General features: G+C 38.3%; 1 long non-coding RNA gene across 1 annotated transcript; it reads left to right on the top strand.

Annotated features, from left to right (window-relative positions):
• The first annotated feature begins 3,502 nt into the window (after positions 1–3,502).
• On the top strand, positions 3,503–11,243 carry LOC145550814 (uncharacterized). The gene is made up of 2 exons (XR_014086588.1): positions 3,503–4,084; positions 8,923–11,243. It is a non-coding gene; the product is annotated as an uncharacterized LOC145550814 (long non-coding RNA).
• The last annotated feature ends 6,880 nt before the right edge of the window (positions 11,244–18,123 follow it).

Genomic DNA, 18,123 nt, shown 5'->3' with positions numbered 1-18,123 from the left:
GATGGACAGCTCCAAAATGCTAAGAAGCAATAGATCTGGCAGTTTCAAACGGGAAACAGGTCTAAATCTCATGTTTTAAGATATAAGAAGCCTAGAAGCCAAAAAAGCTTTATCTCAGCGAAAGAAGTGAAAAATGGACTATCTCTGATATCGTAGCTCTACATTAAATTTTCAGCCATATTAGATGATGGACAGCTCCAAAATGCTAAGAAGCAATAGATCTGGCAGTTTCAAACGGGAAACAGGTCTAAATCTCATGTTTGAACATATAGGAAGCCTAGAAGCCAAAAAGCTTTATCTCAGCGAAATAAGTGAAAAATGCACTATTTGTGATTTCGTAGCTCTACATTAATTTTTCAGCCATATTAGATGATGGACAGCTCCAAAATGCTAAGAAGCAATAGATCTGGCAGTTTCAAACGGGAAACAGGTCTAAATCTCATGTTTGAACATATAGGAAGCCTAGAAGCCAAAAAAGCTTTATCTCAGCGAAAGAAGTGAAAAATGGACTATCTGTGATTTCGTAGCTCTACATTAATTTTTCAGCCATATTAGATGATGGACAGCTCCAAAATGCTAAGAAGCAATAGATCTGGCAGTTTCAAACGGGAAACAGGTCTAAATCTCATGTTTGAACATATAGGAAGCCTAGAAGCCAAAAAAGCTTTATCTCAGCGAAAGAAGTGAAAAATGCACTATTTGTGATTTCGTAGCTCTACATTAATTTTTCAGCCATATTAGATGATGGACAGCTCCAAAATGCTAAAAAGCAATTGATCTGGCAGTTTCAAACGGGAAACAGGTCTAAATCTCATGTTTTAAGATATAAGATGCCTAGAAGCCAAAAAAGCTTTATCTCAGCGAAAGAAGTGAAAAATGGACTATCTGTGATTTGGTTGCTCTACATTAAATTTTCAGCCATATTAGATGATGGACAGCTCCAAAATGCTAAGAAGCAATAGATCTGGCAGTTTCAAACGGGAAACAGGTCTAAATCTCATGTTTGAACATATAGGAAGCCTAGAAGCCAAAAAGCTTTATCTCAGCGAAATAAGTGAAAAATGCACTATTTGTGATTTCGTAGCTCTACATTAATTTTTCAGCCATATTAGATGATGGACAGCTCCAAAATGCTAAGAAGCAATAGATCTGGCAGTTTCAAACGGGAAACAGGTCTAAATCTCATGTTTGAACATATAGGAAGCCTAGAAGCCAAAAAAGCTTTATCTCAGCGAAAGAAGTGAAAAATGGACTATCTCTGATTCGTAGCTCTACATTAAATTTTCAGCCATATTAGATGATGGACAGCTCCAAAATGCTAAGAAGCAATAGATCTGGCAGTTTCAAACGGGAAACAGGTCTAAATCTCATGTTTGAACATATAAGAAGCCTAGAAGCCAAAAAAGCTTTATCTCAGCGAAAGAAGTGAAAAATGGACTATCTCTGATTTCGTAGCTCTACATTAAATTTTCAGCCATATTAGATGATGGACAGCTCCAAAATGCTAAGAAGCAATAGATCTGGCAGTTTCAAACGGGAAACAGGTCTAAATCTCATGTTTGAACATATAGGAAGCCTAGAAGCCAAAAAAGCTTTATCTCAGCGAAATAAGTGAAAAATTGACTATTTGTGATTTCGTAGCTCTACATTAAATTTTCAGCCATATTAGATGATGGACAGCTCCAAAATGCTAAGAAGCAATAGATCTGGCAGTTTCAAAGGGAAACAGGTCTAAATCTCATGTTTGAACATATAAGAAGCCTAGAAGCCAAAAAAGCTTTATCTCAGCGAAATAAGTGAAAAATGCACTATTTGTGATTTCGTAGCTCTACATTAATTTTTCAGCCATATTAGATGATGGACAGCTCCAAAATGCTAAGAAGCAATAGATCTGGCAGTTTCAAACGGGAAACAGGTCTAAATCTCATGTTTGAACATATAGGAAGCCTAGAAGCCAAAAAGCTTTATCTCAGCGAAAGAAGTGAAAAATGGACTATCTCTGATTTCGTTGCTCTACATTAAATTTTCAGCCATATTAGATGATGGACAGCTCCAAAATGCTAAGAAGCAATAGATCTGGTAGTTTCAAACGGGAAACAGGTCTAAATCTCATGTTTGAACATATAGGAAGCCTAGAAGCCAAAAAAGCTTTATCTCAGCGAAAGAAGTGAAAAATGGACTATTGTGATTCGTAGCTCTACATTAATTTTTCAGCCATATTAGATGATGGACAGCTCCAAAATGCTAAAAAGCAATTGATCTGGCAGTTTCAAACGGGAAACAGGTCTAAATCTCATGTTTTAAGATATAAGATGCCTAGAAGCCAAAAAAGCTTTATCTCAGCGAAAGAAGTGAAAAATGGACTATCTCTGATTTGGTTGCTCTACATTAATATTTCAGCCATATTAGATGATGGACAGCTCCAAAATGCTAACAAGCAATAAATCTGGCAGTTTCAAACGGGAAACCGGTCTAAATCTCATGTTTGAACATATAGGAAGCCTAGAAGCCAATAAAGCTTTATCTCAGCGAAATAAGTGAAAAATGCACTATTTGTGATTTCGTAGCTCTACATTAATTTTTCAGCCATATTAGATGATGGACAGCTCAAAAATGCTAAGAAGCAATAGATCTGGCAGTTTCAAACGGGAAACAGGTCTAAATCTCATGTTTGAACATATAAGAAGCCAAGAAGCCAAAAAAGCTTTATCTCAGCGAAAGAAGTGAAAAATGGACTATCTCTGATATCGTAGCTCTACATTAAATTTTCAACCATATTAGATGATGGACAGCTCCAAAATGCTAAAAAGCAATTGATCTGGCAGTTTCAAACGGGAAACAGGTCTAAATCTCATGTTTTAAGATATAAGATGGCTAGAAGCCAAAAAAGCTTTATCTCAGCGAAAGAAGTGAAAAATGGACTATCTCTGATATTGTAGCTCTACATTAAATTTTCAGCCATATTAGATGATGGACAGCTCCAAAATGCTAAGAAGCAATAGATCTGGCAGTTTCAAACGGGAAACAGGTCTAAATCTCATGTTTGAACATATAGGAAGCCTAGAAGCCAAAAAAGCTTTATCTCAGCGAAATAAGTGAAAAATGCACTATTTGTGATTTCGTAGCTCTACATTAATTTTTCAGCCATATTAGATGATGGACAGCTCCAAAATGCTAAGAAGCAATAGATCTGGCAGTTTCAAACGGGAAACAGGTCTAAATCTCATGTTTGAACATTTAAGAAGCCTAGAAGCCAAAAAAGCTTTATCTCAGCGAAATAAGTGAAAAATGGACTATCTCTGATATCGTAGCTCTACATTAATTTTTCAGCCATATTAGATGATGGACAGCTCCAAAATGCTAAAAAGCAATTGATCTGGCAGTTTCAAACGTGAAACAGGTCTAAATCTCATGTTTTAATATATAAGAAGCCTAGAAGCCAAAAAAGCTTTTTCTCAGCGAAAGAAGTGAAAAATGGACTATCTGTGATTTGGTTGCTGTTAGAATTATTATTTGTTTAATCTTACTTATATGAAGCTTATAATGTTATGCCACTTTTAGAAGTTTGTTCTGTCTGTTGTTTTGTTCACTTCTTGTGTTGCAGAAGATAAGCGGCAGAACAAGAACACACCCCAACGACCTCGAGGAGAATGTGCTGTTCAAGTTATCTTATATGGATAAGAGTTTGCTGTGTCAAGCTTCAACAGAGTCTCTGTTTAGCTGTTGAAGCTGCTTGTAACTAGGGCGTTTCCTGATTCAATAAAAGAGCGAGGTGAGCAGAGAAACTTCAGAGTGTTGGTCGGAGATTGTAACTGAAGCATTCTTTGAGCACTCTCCTCGCGAGTAAGAAACTATTTACTGACTCTTTGTCTCTGTTTTTTGCAGTGTGTGAGAAATGTCTAGTGTTTGAACCTGACATTTAATTGGTCCTTCGAGCCGGATTTCCGATATACCTGACGACTCCAGCGGGTGAGTAAAAATCCAGGAAGCCTGTGCACAGCATTAAGACCCTTTCCGGGACTGGTTTTTTCCTCACGAGCTGGAGTCCGACGGTTGACGGTTTTCCTCAGAGACTGGAGACACAGTGAGTAGTTTCAGTTTAAAACCAGTATGTATGGGGAAAAAAATAAAAATGAAAAACGATAAGAAATTAGAATGAAATAAGAATAAAATAAAACCAGTTAAAGTCCGCGGGAGGAGCAGACTCCTCTAACTCTTAAGTTAGTTAAATTCTGTGTGTGGGATTACGGCGTCCTCTGGTGAGAAGTTAAACCCTGAGAATCCTAGGCACTGTCAGGTACAATAAAAAGCAGTTAAAGTCCGCGGGAGGAGCAGACTCCTCTAACTCTTCTAAGTTAGTTAAATTCTGTGTATGGGATTACGGCGTCCCCTGCTAAAGGACGAGCGGAGTCCTCTATGAAATAGTTAAATTCCGCAAAGAACAACGGGAGTCCTCAACTACGTAGTTAAATTCCGCAAAGGACAGGAGTGTCCTACTTAAAAGTGTGAAAGTGTGTGAGTGAATGAAAACTGATTATCACTAGATAAACAGTTTTATACCAAAACAACGGGGAACAAATGGTGAGATTTTGTGGATGTTTGTAGACAAGAAAACTCCGCTCTCTGAGTTGAAGTGAGTTTTACCACAATCTATTTATCACCATCCTGTTGAAATCTTCCAGTGTTTAGAACACAGCAGGTGTTAAGACCACACTGGACTAAATTTAGTTCAAAATGGGTACCGGGGGAAGCAAACATAAACAAAAGGTCTTAGATGACCTGTCCTGTAAGGACTGGAAAAGAGTTGAAAAAATAGATGAGGATGCAGTAAACCCGCTTTGTTACTGGGTAAAACAGTACGATTTTAATGGCAGGTTAAGTACCACAAGCATAAAAAAACTGCAGCAAAAAATTAGAACAAAATGTAATGGAAAAGAAAAACAAATGGCAAAAGAGGGTTATGAACAGACAAAAGTCTGGCTCCAAATAGCTGAGAGAAGAGAAGAGGGAGAAAGAAAGGCTAAAGAAAAGAAAGAACAGGAAACGGAGGAGCAGAAAAATAAGGCAGAGGAGACAGATTGTAAGAAAGGAGGGGGGGAAAATAGTAAGAGTACGGTCATGTTTCATAGAAAAGAGGATGACAATGACAGTACAGTGTATGCAGCATTACTGAGAGAAGCGAGGCAAGCACTGCAGGAAGCTGCGGTAGAGCAGCAGCACCCGGAACTACAAGGAGCAACTGCTCCACCCTTACCGACACCACTGGTTAGATCAGCACAGGGTGCATTAAAGCACATACCTGAGTCACAGCCACTGTGGTTAGTAGATCCAAATGGTGAAAGTTGTCAGATGAAAGTGCTGGTATTACCAGATTGTCCAGTAAACCTACTGGGAAGGGATGGTCTAGTAGCCCTGGGTTTAGCCCTAATTCCCACCATGGAGGGAATAAAAGTCATGAGGAGACATGAAAATAGGGGAGACCTGATGGTGTTACAGGGGAAAGGACAGATCCATTTCTATTACACTTTGGAGGTCCCCAATAAACCCCCAACCTCAGTAGGGAGCCACCTGTTAGAGGAGGGACAGCAGTCTGTGAGGAGAAAAGAAGATTGTATGACAGCTGATGATCTACATATAACCATGTGGTACAAAAACTCTCCTGATCCTGACCCTGATTATGAAGCTAGTTTGAAGAAACTAACACCTGCAAAAGTCACTATCACCTACATGTACTCAGACAGCTCAGCAAACGCTGGAGCAGCAGTGACCCTACCTGAGGGTCTACAAAAAAAATTTAAGATGGTCTGGGGTCCTCACATTTCAGTGTGCAAAGGCAAACATGACAGTTGGACAGGAATAGGAAAAATGGTTGAAAGGGGGGAAAAAGCAAGAGACTGGAGGGAAACGGGAGTAAACACCTGGTATAGTCAGTCCACAGATTTAACAAGGAAAGCCTTGTTCTGGACTACGACAGTTCAAGCTGGAACACACATAGATCCAGAACAAGACTGACATTTGATGTTAACAGAAGAAGAAGAAACTCTTCTGCAAAATATACCTGAACAACTATGGTCCAAAGGATCATCTGATGTGGGACTAATAAAAAGTGCTAACCCTGTCATAATAAGACCAAAAACAGAATATAGGCCAAGAATGAGACAATACCCATTAAAACCAGATGCACAAGAGGGTATTAGACCAGTAATACAAGACCTACTGAAAGCTGGAGTCTTAATCGAATCCCCAGATTCCCCATGTAATACTCCAATATTTCCTGTGAAAAAGGCACTTCCCTCAGTGGGATGGAGGATGGTACAAGATCTACAGGCTGTAAATGATGCTGTAATACAAAGGGCCCCATGTGTACCAGATCCCCACACCTTGTTAAACTCATTGAACCCAGAAGCAAAATATTTCACAGTGGTAGATATTAGTAATGCGTTCTTTTCTATACCTGTACATAAAGACAGTCAGTTCTGGTTTGCTTTCACTTTTGAAGGGAAAAGATACACATACACAAGACTACCCCAAGGGTATTGTGAAAGTCCAACCATTTACTCACAAGCAATGTCAGCCAGCCTCTCCACCTTTGAACCTCCAAAAGGGAGCCAAATCCTGCTGTATGTAGATGACATTCTACTAGCATCTAAAACCAAAGAAGATTGTTTGATAGACTCTCTGGCACTATTGAAACACCTATTACTACAAGGACACAAGGTCAACAAAAATAAACTCCAATTAGTACAGCCAGCAGTAAAGTATCTAGGTCACCAACTAGCATCTGGGGGCCGTACAGTAATACAGGATAGAAAAACAGCAATACTACAGGCTCCAAAGCCACAGACAAAAAAACAAATGATGTCATTCTTGGGACTGACAAACTACTGTAGAAGTTGGGTGCCAAATTATGCTGAGATAGTTGCACCTCTGAGTGCACTAATCTATACTACAGAAATGAAAATGACAGATAAACTGATTTGGACCACAGAAAGTGAAGAAGCATTCTGTAAAATAAAACAAGAATTAGTGGGAAGTGGAACACTAGCTCTTCCAGATTACAAGAAGCCGTTTGTCCAAATGGTTGATAGCAGAGATAAATTTATGACCTCGGTTTTGACCCAAAAGCATGGAGATAAGATGAAACCCATAGCTTTTTATTCTGCTAAAATGGATGCAGTAACCTGTGCTCAGCCTCCATGCATTAGAGCTGTAGTTGCAGCCTCAATGGCAGTGACCGCAAGTGCAGATGTGGTCCTTTTTCATGAGCTAATACTTAGAGTGCCACATGCAGTATCTGCATTATTATTACAAACAAACATGACATTTCTGTCACCAGCAAGGCATTTGTCTTGCATGTCCATCCTGTTGTCTCAACCACATTTAACAATAGAGCGGTGTACAATTCTCAATCCTGCAACACTTATGCCAACCTTAGATGATGGAGAACCACATGATTGTGAAGCCTTGGCAACAACTACAGCAAAATGTAGGGAGGATCTGACAGACACCCCATTAACAAAAGGAATCACAGTATATGTGGATGGTTCTTCTAGGAAAGACCAATTTGGGAAAACTAGAACGGGATATGCTGTGGTAACATCGAGCAAAGTGCTAAAAGCTGCGGCGTTACCACAACATTTCTCGGCTCAGGCTGCTGAATTAATAGCATTAACAGAGGCCTGCAAACTAATGAAAGGAAAAGATGTGACAATTTATACAGACAGCCAGTATGCGTTTGCTACAACTCATACCTTCGCACAATATTGGCAAAATAGGGGAATGGTTACCTCTACAGGAAAACCTGCTACACATGCAGATCTGCTAAAAGAACTTTTAAAAGCAGTAAAACTCCCAAGAACATTAGCAATATGCAAATGTGCAGCACACACCTCTAATACTGATTCTGTTTCACTGGGAAATGCATTTGCAGATAAAACAGCTAAGCAAGCAGCAATGGGAGAAAAAGAAGTACTGTGGTCCACAGAAGAACAAATCGATAATGAAATATTGAAAGACATGCAAAAACAAGCAAGCACACTAGAACAAAAAACCTGGATAAAAAGTGGAGCAACTGTAAAAAATGACTTATACATCTGACCAGAAGGAAAACCAATCCTACCAAAAAATCTCTATAAATGGGCAGCAATATTGAGCCATGGGAAGACACATGTCTCAACAGGAGGGATGGTAGGATTAGTAAATCAGCATTATACAACCTATGGTTTTAATCTATATTCAAAAAATTTTTGTAGAGCTTGCCTCATATGCGCTAAACACAATGCTCAAGGTAATCTACGTCCAAAGCGAGGGAGGTTTCCAACACCTAACTATCCTTTCCAGAGTATACACATGGACTTTATAGAACTAAATCAAAGTGAAGGGAAAAAGTACTGTCTAGTGATCATAGATTCATTTTCAAAATGGATAGAACTGTTCCCAACTAAAACACCAGATGCCCTAACAGTGGCAAAAGCCCTATGTAAAGACATAATACCCAGGTATGGAATACCAGAAAAAATCTATAGTGATAATGGTACACACTTTGTGAACCAAGTGGTAAAAAACATAGGAACTGCCTTCCACATAAACTTAAAAAACCACTGCAGCTACCACCCACAAAGTGCAGGACTGGTAGAAAGAATGAATGGTACTATAAAAAATAGATTAAAGAAGTGTATGGAAGAAACAGGAAGGCCCTGGACACGGTGTTTGGACCTAGTTAAAATGTATATAAATATCACTAGTACATCAGGGCTAACACCTTATGAAACACTATTTGGGAGACCATACAGACTTCCATTATTTAAAAATGAATGGGAAGCAGAGGATGAACCTAACCTAGCAGACTATATGAGAAAAATGTTGGAAAGACACAAGAAAGAAACTAAGACTGATGAATCTGATCCTCCTGTGTCTTCACAGGACGTCCCGTTAGTAAAACCTGGAGACTGGATTCTCACTAAAAGCATAAAGAAGAAGCATTGGCACTCTCCAAAGTGGGAAGGTCCCTATCAGGTCCTGTTGACCACAGGAACTGCAGTTAAGATAGCAGAAAGAAACACATGGATCCATTTAGCACATTGTAAACTGATAATACAGAAAGATGACTAAAATAACTCTCTTGGGAATAGCCTTCACTGCTACAGTATTGCTAAGTGTTTTGGTCATCAGCCTTTTCTACCTTTTATGAACAAAGTTTTGCCTACCTTCAGTTAGACCCCCAGAGGAAGCCCGTGGTACAAAGGGAACTGTATTTCTAGTATACAGTTGTCTCAAACTGGTGAAGATAGTCCACAACTCTGCCGAGGGGTTCTTAGGAAGGGAATCAAAACATAAAACATGATGACCAATAAATCAAAAAAAAAAAAAAAAAAAAAAAAAAAAAAGGGTGATCCTTGGTGTAGGAGCTGCAGTCATAATTATTGCAGCTCTCCTGTTAGTTTGGTATGAAACAAAAGTAAGAGAAGAACACATAACACCGAGAAGTATGGATGCCACCTGGGAAGAGTTGCACGTGGTGTCCAAAGTTAGGGACATGGAAAATCCCTGTAAAGGGTCAGGTGAAGAGGTTGTAGATGAAATCTACCTGTGTGTTAATGCATCTAGATTGGCAACTGTGGTTTCCCTAGACCTGAATAAGATCAATATAGGGGGCTACCCAGGCATAGTGGTGGCGGGCCCACACTCAACCAAACTCGCAAGTTCTGAAATGACTATATTCAATGCAGATGATGATGATGATGTAGATGAGCTAATTAGAATAACCACAGGAGTTACCAGCCGAAGCAACAACTGCAGGAAATTGTTCAACTATAGTAAATGTTACTCGGTACTTCCACCCATTATCCCGTAGTGACATCTGGTGGTGGTGTGGAGATAACAGGTTGTTTGACAAACTGCCATCAAATACTACTGGTTTGTGCACTGTAGTGACTCTGCTGTTACCTGTTTCAATATATCCTATGACAGTATCACAATTACTTGACTCACTAGGTAATGTGCTTCCATCAGTGTGGCAGCAGCGTCAGAAACGCTCACTGAAAGATGACGATGATCCCACATACATAGACAGTATTGGGGTCCCACGTGGTATACCTGATGAATATAAGCTGGTAAAAAATAAATAAAAATGTTGATAGAATAAAACTACATCCACTACAATGTCCAGAGGTTAGGTAACAAAACAGAGCAAGGTTTCTCAGCCGTCCACGAGCAACTGTCAGCTACCTCCCTGATGGCTTTCCAAAACCGCATTGCTGTTGACATGTTTGTTGGCTGAGAGGGGTGGGGTCTGCGCCCTTTTTGGGGAGCAGTGCTCCGCCCTTATCCCCAACAAAACCACTGCAGATGGCAGCCTCACCAAGGCCTTGGATGGGTTGAGGGCTCTAAACAGCAAAATGAAAGACCACTCTGGAGCTGATACAGAAATGTGGGACGTTTTGGGTAATGTATTTGGCCAATATTAACCACTAATAGTCTCTGTCTTAATTTCCATAGCTGTGTTTGCAGCAATACTGGCCTTGTGTGGATGTTGTTGTATTCCCTGTATTAGAGCTTTAATTCAAAAACTCATCACCACTGCCATCACTCCGATGCAGGAACAAATGTATTCTCTCCTTCCTCCTGACGACAATAAAAATGTAACAGATGCTGAGTCCAGTGATGAAGAAGATGAAATGTCTCTCGACTTTCCAGACTTGTATCCTGACCCAAATGTTCCTATGTCAAACTTGTAAATAAGATGTTGATGATGTAATGTGTGAAATGTGTTCTTTTCCCTCTGAGTGTACCTGTTTTGAACCACTTAATGAATTACCAATAGAAAATCGAAAGAAGTTATTGAGTAAGGACTAGCTCTGGCTAAAAATGGCATAAACAGGAGGGAAATGTTAGAATTATTATTTGTTTAATCTTACTTATATGAAGCTTATAATGTTATGCCACTTTTAGAAGTTTGTTCTGTCTGTTGTTTTGTTCACTTCTTGTGTTGCAGAAGATAAGCGGCAGAACAGAAACACACCCCAACGACCTCGAGGAGAATGTGCTGTTCAAGTTATCTTATATGGATAAGAGTTTGCTGTGTCAAGCTTCAACAGAGTCTCTGTTTAGCTGTTGAAGCTGCTTGTAACTAGGGCGTTTCCTGATTCAATAAAAGAGCGAGGTGAGCAGAGAAACTTCAGAGTGTTGGTCGGAGATTGTAACTGAAGCATTCTTTGAGCACTCTCCTCGCGAGTAAGAAACTATTTACGGACTATTTGTCTCTGTTCTTTGCAGTGTGTGAGAAATGTCTAGTGTTTGAACCTGACAGTTGCTCTACATTAATTTTTCAGCCATATTAGCTCCAAAATGCTAAGAAGCAATAGATCTGGCAGTTTCAAACGGAAAACAGGTCTAAATCTCATGTTTGAACATATAAGAAGCCAAGAAGCCAAAAAAGCTTTATCTCAGCGAAATAAGTGAAAAATGGACTATCTCTGATATCGTAGCTCTACATTAAATTTTCAGCCATATTAGATGATGGACAGCTTCAAAATTATAAGAAGCAATAGATCTGGCAGTTTCAAACGGGAAACAGGTCTAAATCTCATGTTTGAACATATAAGAAGCCAAGAAGCCAAAAAAGCTTTATCTCAGCGAAAGAAGTGAAAAATGGACTATCTCTGATATCGTAGCTCTACATTAAATTTTCAACCATATTAGATGATGGACAGCTCCAAAATGCTAAGAAGCAATAGATCTGGCAGTTTCAAACGGGAAACAGGTCTAAATCTCATGTTTGAACATATAAGAAGCCTAGAAGCCAAAAAAGCTTTATCTCAGCGAAATAAGTGAAAAATGGACTATCTCTGATATCGTAGCTCTACATTAATTTTCAGCCATATTAGATGATGGACAGCTCCAAAATGCTAAGAAGCAATAGATCTGGCAGTTTCAAACGGGAAACAGGTCTAAATCTCATGTTTGAAATATAAGAAGCCTAGAAGCCAAAAAAGCTTTATCTCAGCGAAAGAAGTGAAAAATGGACTATCTTGATTTCGTAGCTCTACATTAAATTTTCAGCCATATTAGATGATGGACAGCTCCAAAATGCTAAGAAGCAATAGATCTGGCAGTTTCAAACGGGAAACAGGTCTATTGGAAATATAAGAAGCCTAGAAGCCAAAAAAGCTTTATCTCAGCGAAAGAAGTGAAAAATGGACTATCTGTGATTTCGTAGCTCTACATTAAATTTTCAGCCATATTAGATGATGGACAGCTCCAAAATGCTAAGAAGCAATAGATCTGGCAGTTTCAAACGGGAAACAGGTCTAAATCTCATGTTTGAACATATAAGAAGCCTAGAAGCCAAAAAAGCTTTATCTCAGCGAAAGAAGTGAAAAATGGACTATCTCTGATTTCGTAGCTCTACATTAAATTTTCAGCCATATTAGATGATGGACAGCTCCAAAATGCTAAGAAGCAATAGATCTGGCAGTTTCAAACGGGAAACAGGTCTAAATCTCATGTTTGAAGATATAAGAAGCCTAGAAGCCAAAAAAGCTTTATCTCAGCGAAAGAAGTGAAAAATGGACTATCTCTGATATCGTAGCTCTACATTAAATTTTCAGCCATATTAGATGATGGACAGCTCCAAAATGCTAAGAAGCAATAGATCTGGCAGTTTCAAACGGGAAACAGGTCTAAATCTCATGTTTGAAGATATAAGAAGCCTAGAAGCCAAAAAAGCTTTATCTCAGCGAAAGAAGTGAAAAATGGACTATCTGTGATTTCGTAGCTCTACATTAATTTTCAGCCATATTAGATGATGGACAGCTCCAAAATGCTAAGAAGCAATAGATCTGGCAGTTTAAAACGGAAACAGGTCTAAATCTCATGTTTGAGATATAAGAAGCCTAGAAGCCAAAAAAGCTTTATCTCAGCGAAAGAAGTGAAAAATGGACTATCTCTGATTTCGTAGCTCTACATTAAATTTTCAGCCATATTAGATGATGGACAGCTCCAAAATGCTAAGAAGCAATAGATCTGGCAGTTTCAAACGGGAAACAGGTCTAAATCTCATGTTTGAACATATAAGAAGCCTAGAAGCCAAAAAAGCTTTATCTCAGCGAAAGAAGTGAAAAATGGACTATCTCTGATATCGTAGCTCTACATTAATTTTCAGCCATATTAGATGATGGACAGCTCCAAAATGCTAAGAAGCAATAGATCTGGCAGTTTCAAACGGGAAACAGGTCTAAATCTCATGTTTGAAAATATAAGAAGCCTAGAAGCCAAAAAAGCTTTATCTCAGCGAAAGAAGTGAAAAATGGACTATCTCTGATTTCGTAGCTCTACATTAAATTTTCAGCCATATTAGATGATGGACAGCTCCAAAATGCTAAGAAGCAATAGATCTGGCAGTTTCAAACGGGAAACAGGTCTAAATCTCATGTTTGAAATATAAGAAGCCTAGAAGCCAAAAAAGCTTTATCTCAGCGAAAGAAGTGAAAAATGGACTATCTCTGATTTCGTAGCTCTACATTAAATTTTCAGCCATATTAGATGATGGACAGCTCCAAAATGCTAAGAAGCAATAGATCTGGCAGTTTCAAACGGGAAACAGGTCTAAATCTCATGTTTTAAGATATAAGAAGCCTAGAAGCCAAAAAAGCTTTATCTCAGCGAAAGAAGTGAAAAATGGACTATCTTGATTTCGTAGCTCTACATTAAATTTTCAGCCATATTAGATGATGGACAGCTACAAAATGCTAAGAAGCAATAGATCTGGCAGTTTCAAACGGGAAACAGGTCTAAATCTCATGTTTGAAATATAAGAAGCCTAGAAGCCAAAAAAGCTTTATCTCAGCGAAAGAAGTGAAAAATGGACTATCTTGATTTCGTAGCTCTACATTAAATTTTCATCCATATTAGATGATGGACAGCTCCACAATGCTACGAAGCAGTAGATCTGGCAGTTTCAAACCGGAAACAGGTCTAAATCTCATGTTTGAAATATAAGAAGCCTAGAAGCCAAAAAAGCTTTATCTCAGCGAAAGAAGTGAAAAATGGACTATCTTGATTTCGTAGCTCTACATTAAATTTTCAGCCATATTAGATGATGGATAGCTCCAAAATGCTAAGAAGCAATTGATCTGGCAGTATCAAACAGGAAATAAGTCTAAATCTCATGTTTGAAATATAAGAAGCCTAGAAGCCAAAAAAGCTTTATCTCAGCGATAGAAGTTAAAAATGGACTATTTGTTGATTCGTAGCTCTACATTAAATTTTCAGCCATATTAGATGATGGACAGCTCCAAAATGCTAAGAAGCAATAGATCTGGCAGTTTCAAACGGGAAACAGGTCTAAATCTCATGTTTGAAATATAAGAAGCCTAGAAGCCAAAAAAGCTTTATCTCAGCGAAAGAAGTTAAAAATGGGCTATATCTTGAATCGTAGCTCTACATTAAATTTTCAGCCATATTAGATGATGGACAGCTCCAAAATGATAAGAAGCAATAGATCAGGCAGTTTCAAACGGGAAACAGGTCTAAATCTCATGTTTGAAATATAAGAAGCCTAGAAGCCAAAAAAGCTGTATCTCCGCGAGAGAAGTGAAAAATGGACTATCTCTGATTCGTAGCTCTACATTAAATTTTCAGCCATATTAGATGATGGACAGCTCCAAAATGCTAAGAAGCAAAATATCTTGCAGTTTCAAACGGGAAACAGGTCTAAATCTCATGTTTGAAATATAAGAAGCCTAGAAGCCAAAAAAGCTTTATCTCAGCGAAAGAAGTGAAAAATGGACTATCTGTGATTTCGTAGCTCTACATTAAATTTTCAGCCATATTAGATGATGGACAGCTCCAAAATGCTAAGAAGCAATAGATCTGGCAGTTTCAAACGGGAAACAGGTCTAAATCTCATGTTTGAACATATAAGAAGCCTAGAAGCCAAAAAAGCTTTATCTCAGCGAAAGAAGTGAAAAATGGACTATCTCTGATATCGTAGCTCTACATTAAATTTTCAGCCATATTAGATGATGGACAGCTCCAAAATGCTAAGAAGCAATAGATCTGGCAGTTTCAAAGGGGAAACAGGTCTAAATCTCATGTTTGAAGATATAAGAAGCCTAGAAGCCAAAAAAGCTTTATCTCAGCGAAAGAAGTGAAAAATGGACTATCTCTGATTTCGTAGCTCTACATTAATTTTTCTGCCATATTAGATGATGGACAGCTCCAAAATGCTAAGAAGCAATAGATCTGGCAGTTTCAAACGGGAAACAGGTCTAAATCTCATGTTTGAACATATAAGAAGCCTAGAAGCCAAAAAAGCTTTATCTCAGCGAAAGAAGTGAAAAATGGACTATCTCTGATTTCGTAGCTCTACATTAAATTTTCAGCCATATTAGATGATGGACAGCTCCAAAATGCTAAGAAGCAATAGATCTGGCAGTTTCAAAGGGGAAACAGGTCTAAATCTCATGTTTGAAGATATAAGAAGCCTAGAAGCTAAAAATGCTTTAGCTCACCGAAAGAAGTAAACAATGGACTATCCCCATTTCCTTAGCGCTACATTAACTTTCAGCCATATTAGATGATGGACAGCTCCAAAATGCTAAAAAGCAATTGATCTGGCAGTTTCAAACGGGAAACAGGTCTAAATCTCATGTTTTAAGATATAAGAAGCCTAGAAGCCAAAAAAGCTTTATCTCAGCGAAAGAAGTGAAAAATGGACTATCTCTGATTTCGTAGCTCTACATTAATTTTTCTGCCATATTAGATGATGGACAGCTCCAAAATGCTAAAAAGCAATTGATCTGGCAGTTTCAAACGGGAAACAGGTCTAAATCTCATGTTTGAAATATAAGAAGCCTAGAAGCCAAAAAAGCTTTATCTCAGCGAAAGAAGTGAAAAATGGACTATCTCTGATTCGTAGCTCTACATTAAATTTTCAGCCATATTAGATGATGGACAGCTCCAAAATGCTAAGAAGCAATAGATCTGGCAGTTTCAAACGGGAAACAGGTCTAAATCTCATGTTTGAAATATAAGAAGCCTAGAAGCCAAAAAAGCTTTATCTCAGCGAAAGAAGTGAAAAATGGACTATCTTGATTCGTAGCTCTACATTAAATTTTCAGCCATATTAGATGATGGACAGCTCCAAAATGCTAAGACGCAATAGATCTGGCAGTTTCAAACGGGAAACAGGTCTAAATCTCATGTTTGAAATATAGAAGCCTAGAAGCCAAAAAAGCTTTATCTCAGCGAAAGAAGTGAAAAATGGACTATCTCTGATTCGTAGCTCTACATTAAATTTTCAGCCATATTAGATGATGGACAGCTCCAAAATGCTAAGAAGCAATAGATCTGGCAGTTTCAAACGGAAACAGGTCTAAATCTCATGTTTGAAATATAAGAAGCCTAGAAGCCAAAAAGCTTTATCTCAGCGAAAGAAGTGAAAAATGGACTATCTGTGATTTGGTAGCTCTACATTAAATTTTCAGCCATATTAGATGATGGACAGCTCCAAAATGCTAAGAAGCAATAGATCTGGCAGTTTCAAACGGGAAACAGTTCTAAATCTCATAATTGAACATATAGGAAGCCTAGAAGCCAAAAAAGCTTTATCTCAGCGAAAGAAGTGAAAAATGGACTATCTCTGATTTCGTAGCTCTACATTAATTTTCAGCCATATTAGATGATGGACAGCTCCAAAATGCTAAGAAGCAATAGATCTGGCAGTTTCAAACGGGAAACAGGTCTAAATCTCATGTTTGAAGATATAAGAAGCCTAGAAGCCAAAAAAGCTTTATCTCAGCGAAAGAAGTGAAAAATGGACTATCTCTGATATCGTAGCTCTACATTAAATTTTCAGCCATATTAGATGATGGACAGCTCCAAAATGCTAAGAAGCAATAGATCTGGCAGTTTCAAACGGGAAACAGGTCTAAATCTCATGTTTGAAGATATAAGAAGCCTAGAAGCCAAAAAAGCTTTATCTCAGCGAAAGAAGTGAAAAATGGACTATCTCTGATTTCGTAGCTCTACATTAAATTTTCAGCCATATTAGATGATGGACAGCTCCAAAATGCTAAGAAGCAATAGATCTGGCAGTTTCAAACGGGAAACAGGTCTAAATCTCATGTTGGACATATAAGAAGCCTAGAAGCCAAAAAAGCTTTATCTCAGCGAAAGAAGTGAAAAATGGACTATCTCTGATTTCGTAGCTCTACATTAAATTTTCAGCCATATTAGATGATGGACAGCTCCAAAATGCTAAGAAGCAATAGATCTGGCAGTTTCAAACGGGAAACAGGTCTAAATCTCATGTTTGAAGATATAAGAAGCCTAGAAGCCAAAAAAGCTTTATCTCAGCGAAAGAAGTGAAAAATGGACTATCTGTGATTTCGTAGCTCTACATTAAATTTTCAGCCATATTAGATGATGGACAGCTCCAAAATGCTAAGAAGCAATAGATCTGGCAGTTTCAAACGGGAAACAGGTCTAAATCTCATGTTTGAAGATATAAGAAGCCTAGAAGCCAAAAAAGCTTTATCTCAGCGAAAGAAGTGAAAAATGGACTATCTCTGATATCGTAGCTCTACATTAAATTTTCAGCCATATTAGATGATGGACAGCTCCAAAATGCTAAGAAGCAATAGATCTGGCAGTTTCAAACGGGAAACAGGTCTAAATCTCATGTTTGAACATATAAGAAGCCTAGAAGCCAAAAAAGCTTTATCTCAGCGAAAGAAGTGAAAAATGGACTATCTCTGATATCGTAGCTCTACATTAAATTTTCAGCCATATTAGATGATGGACAGCTCCAAAATGCTAAGAAGCAATAGATCTGGCAGTTTCAAACGGGAAACAGGTCTAAATCTCATGTTTGAAGATATAAGAAGCCTAGAAGCCAAAAAAGCTTTATCTCAGCGAAAGAAGTGAAAAATGGACTATCTCTGATATCGTAGCTCTACATTAAATTTTCAGCCATATTAGATGATGGACAGCTCCAAAATGCTAAGAAGCAATAGATCTGGCAGTTTCAAACGGGAAACAGGTCTAAATCTCATGTTTGAACATATAGGAAGCCTAGAAGCCAAAAAAGCTTTATCTCAGCGAAATAAGTGAAAAATGCAC

This window comes from Poecilia reticulata, unplaced genomic scaffold (assembly GCF_904066995.2).
Source record: "Poecilia reticulata unplaced genomic scaffold, P_reticulata-male-v2 Scaffold_175, whole genome shotgun sequence".
In the NCBI taxonomy this organism is placed as follows: domain Eukaryota; kingdom Metazoa; phylum Chordata; class Actinopteri; order Cyprinodontiformes; family Poeciliidae; genus Poecilia; species Poecilia reticulata.
The sequence above is the reverse complement of the archived record's forward strand: the minus strand, read 5'-3'. Positions and strand labels throughout refer to the sequence as shown.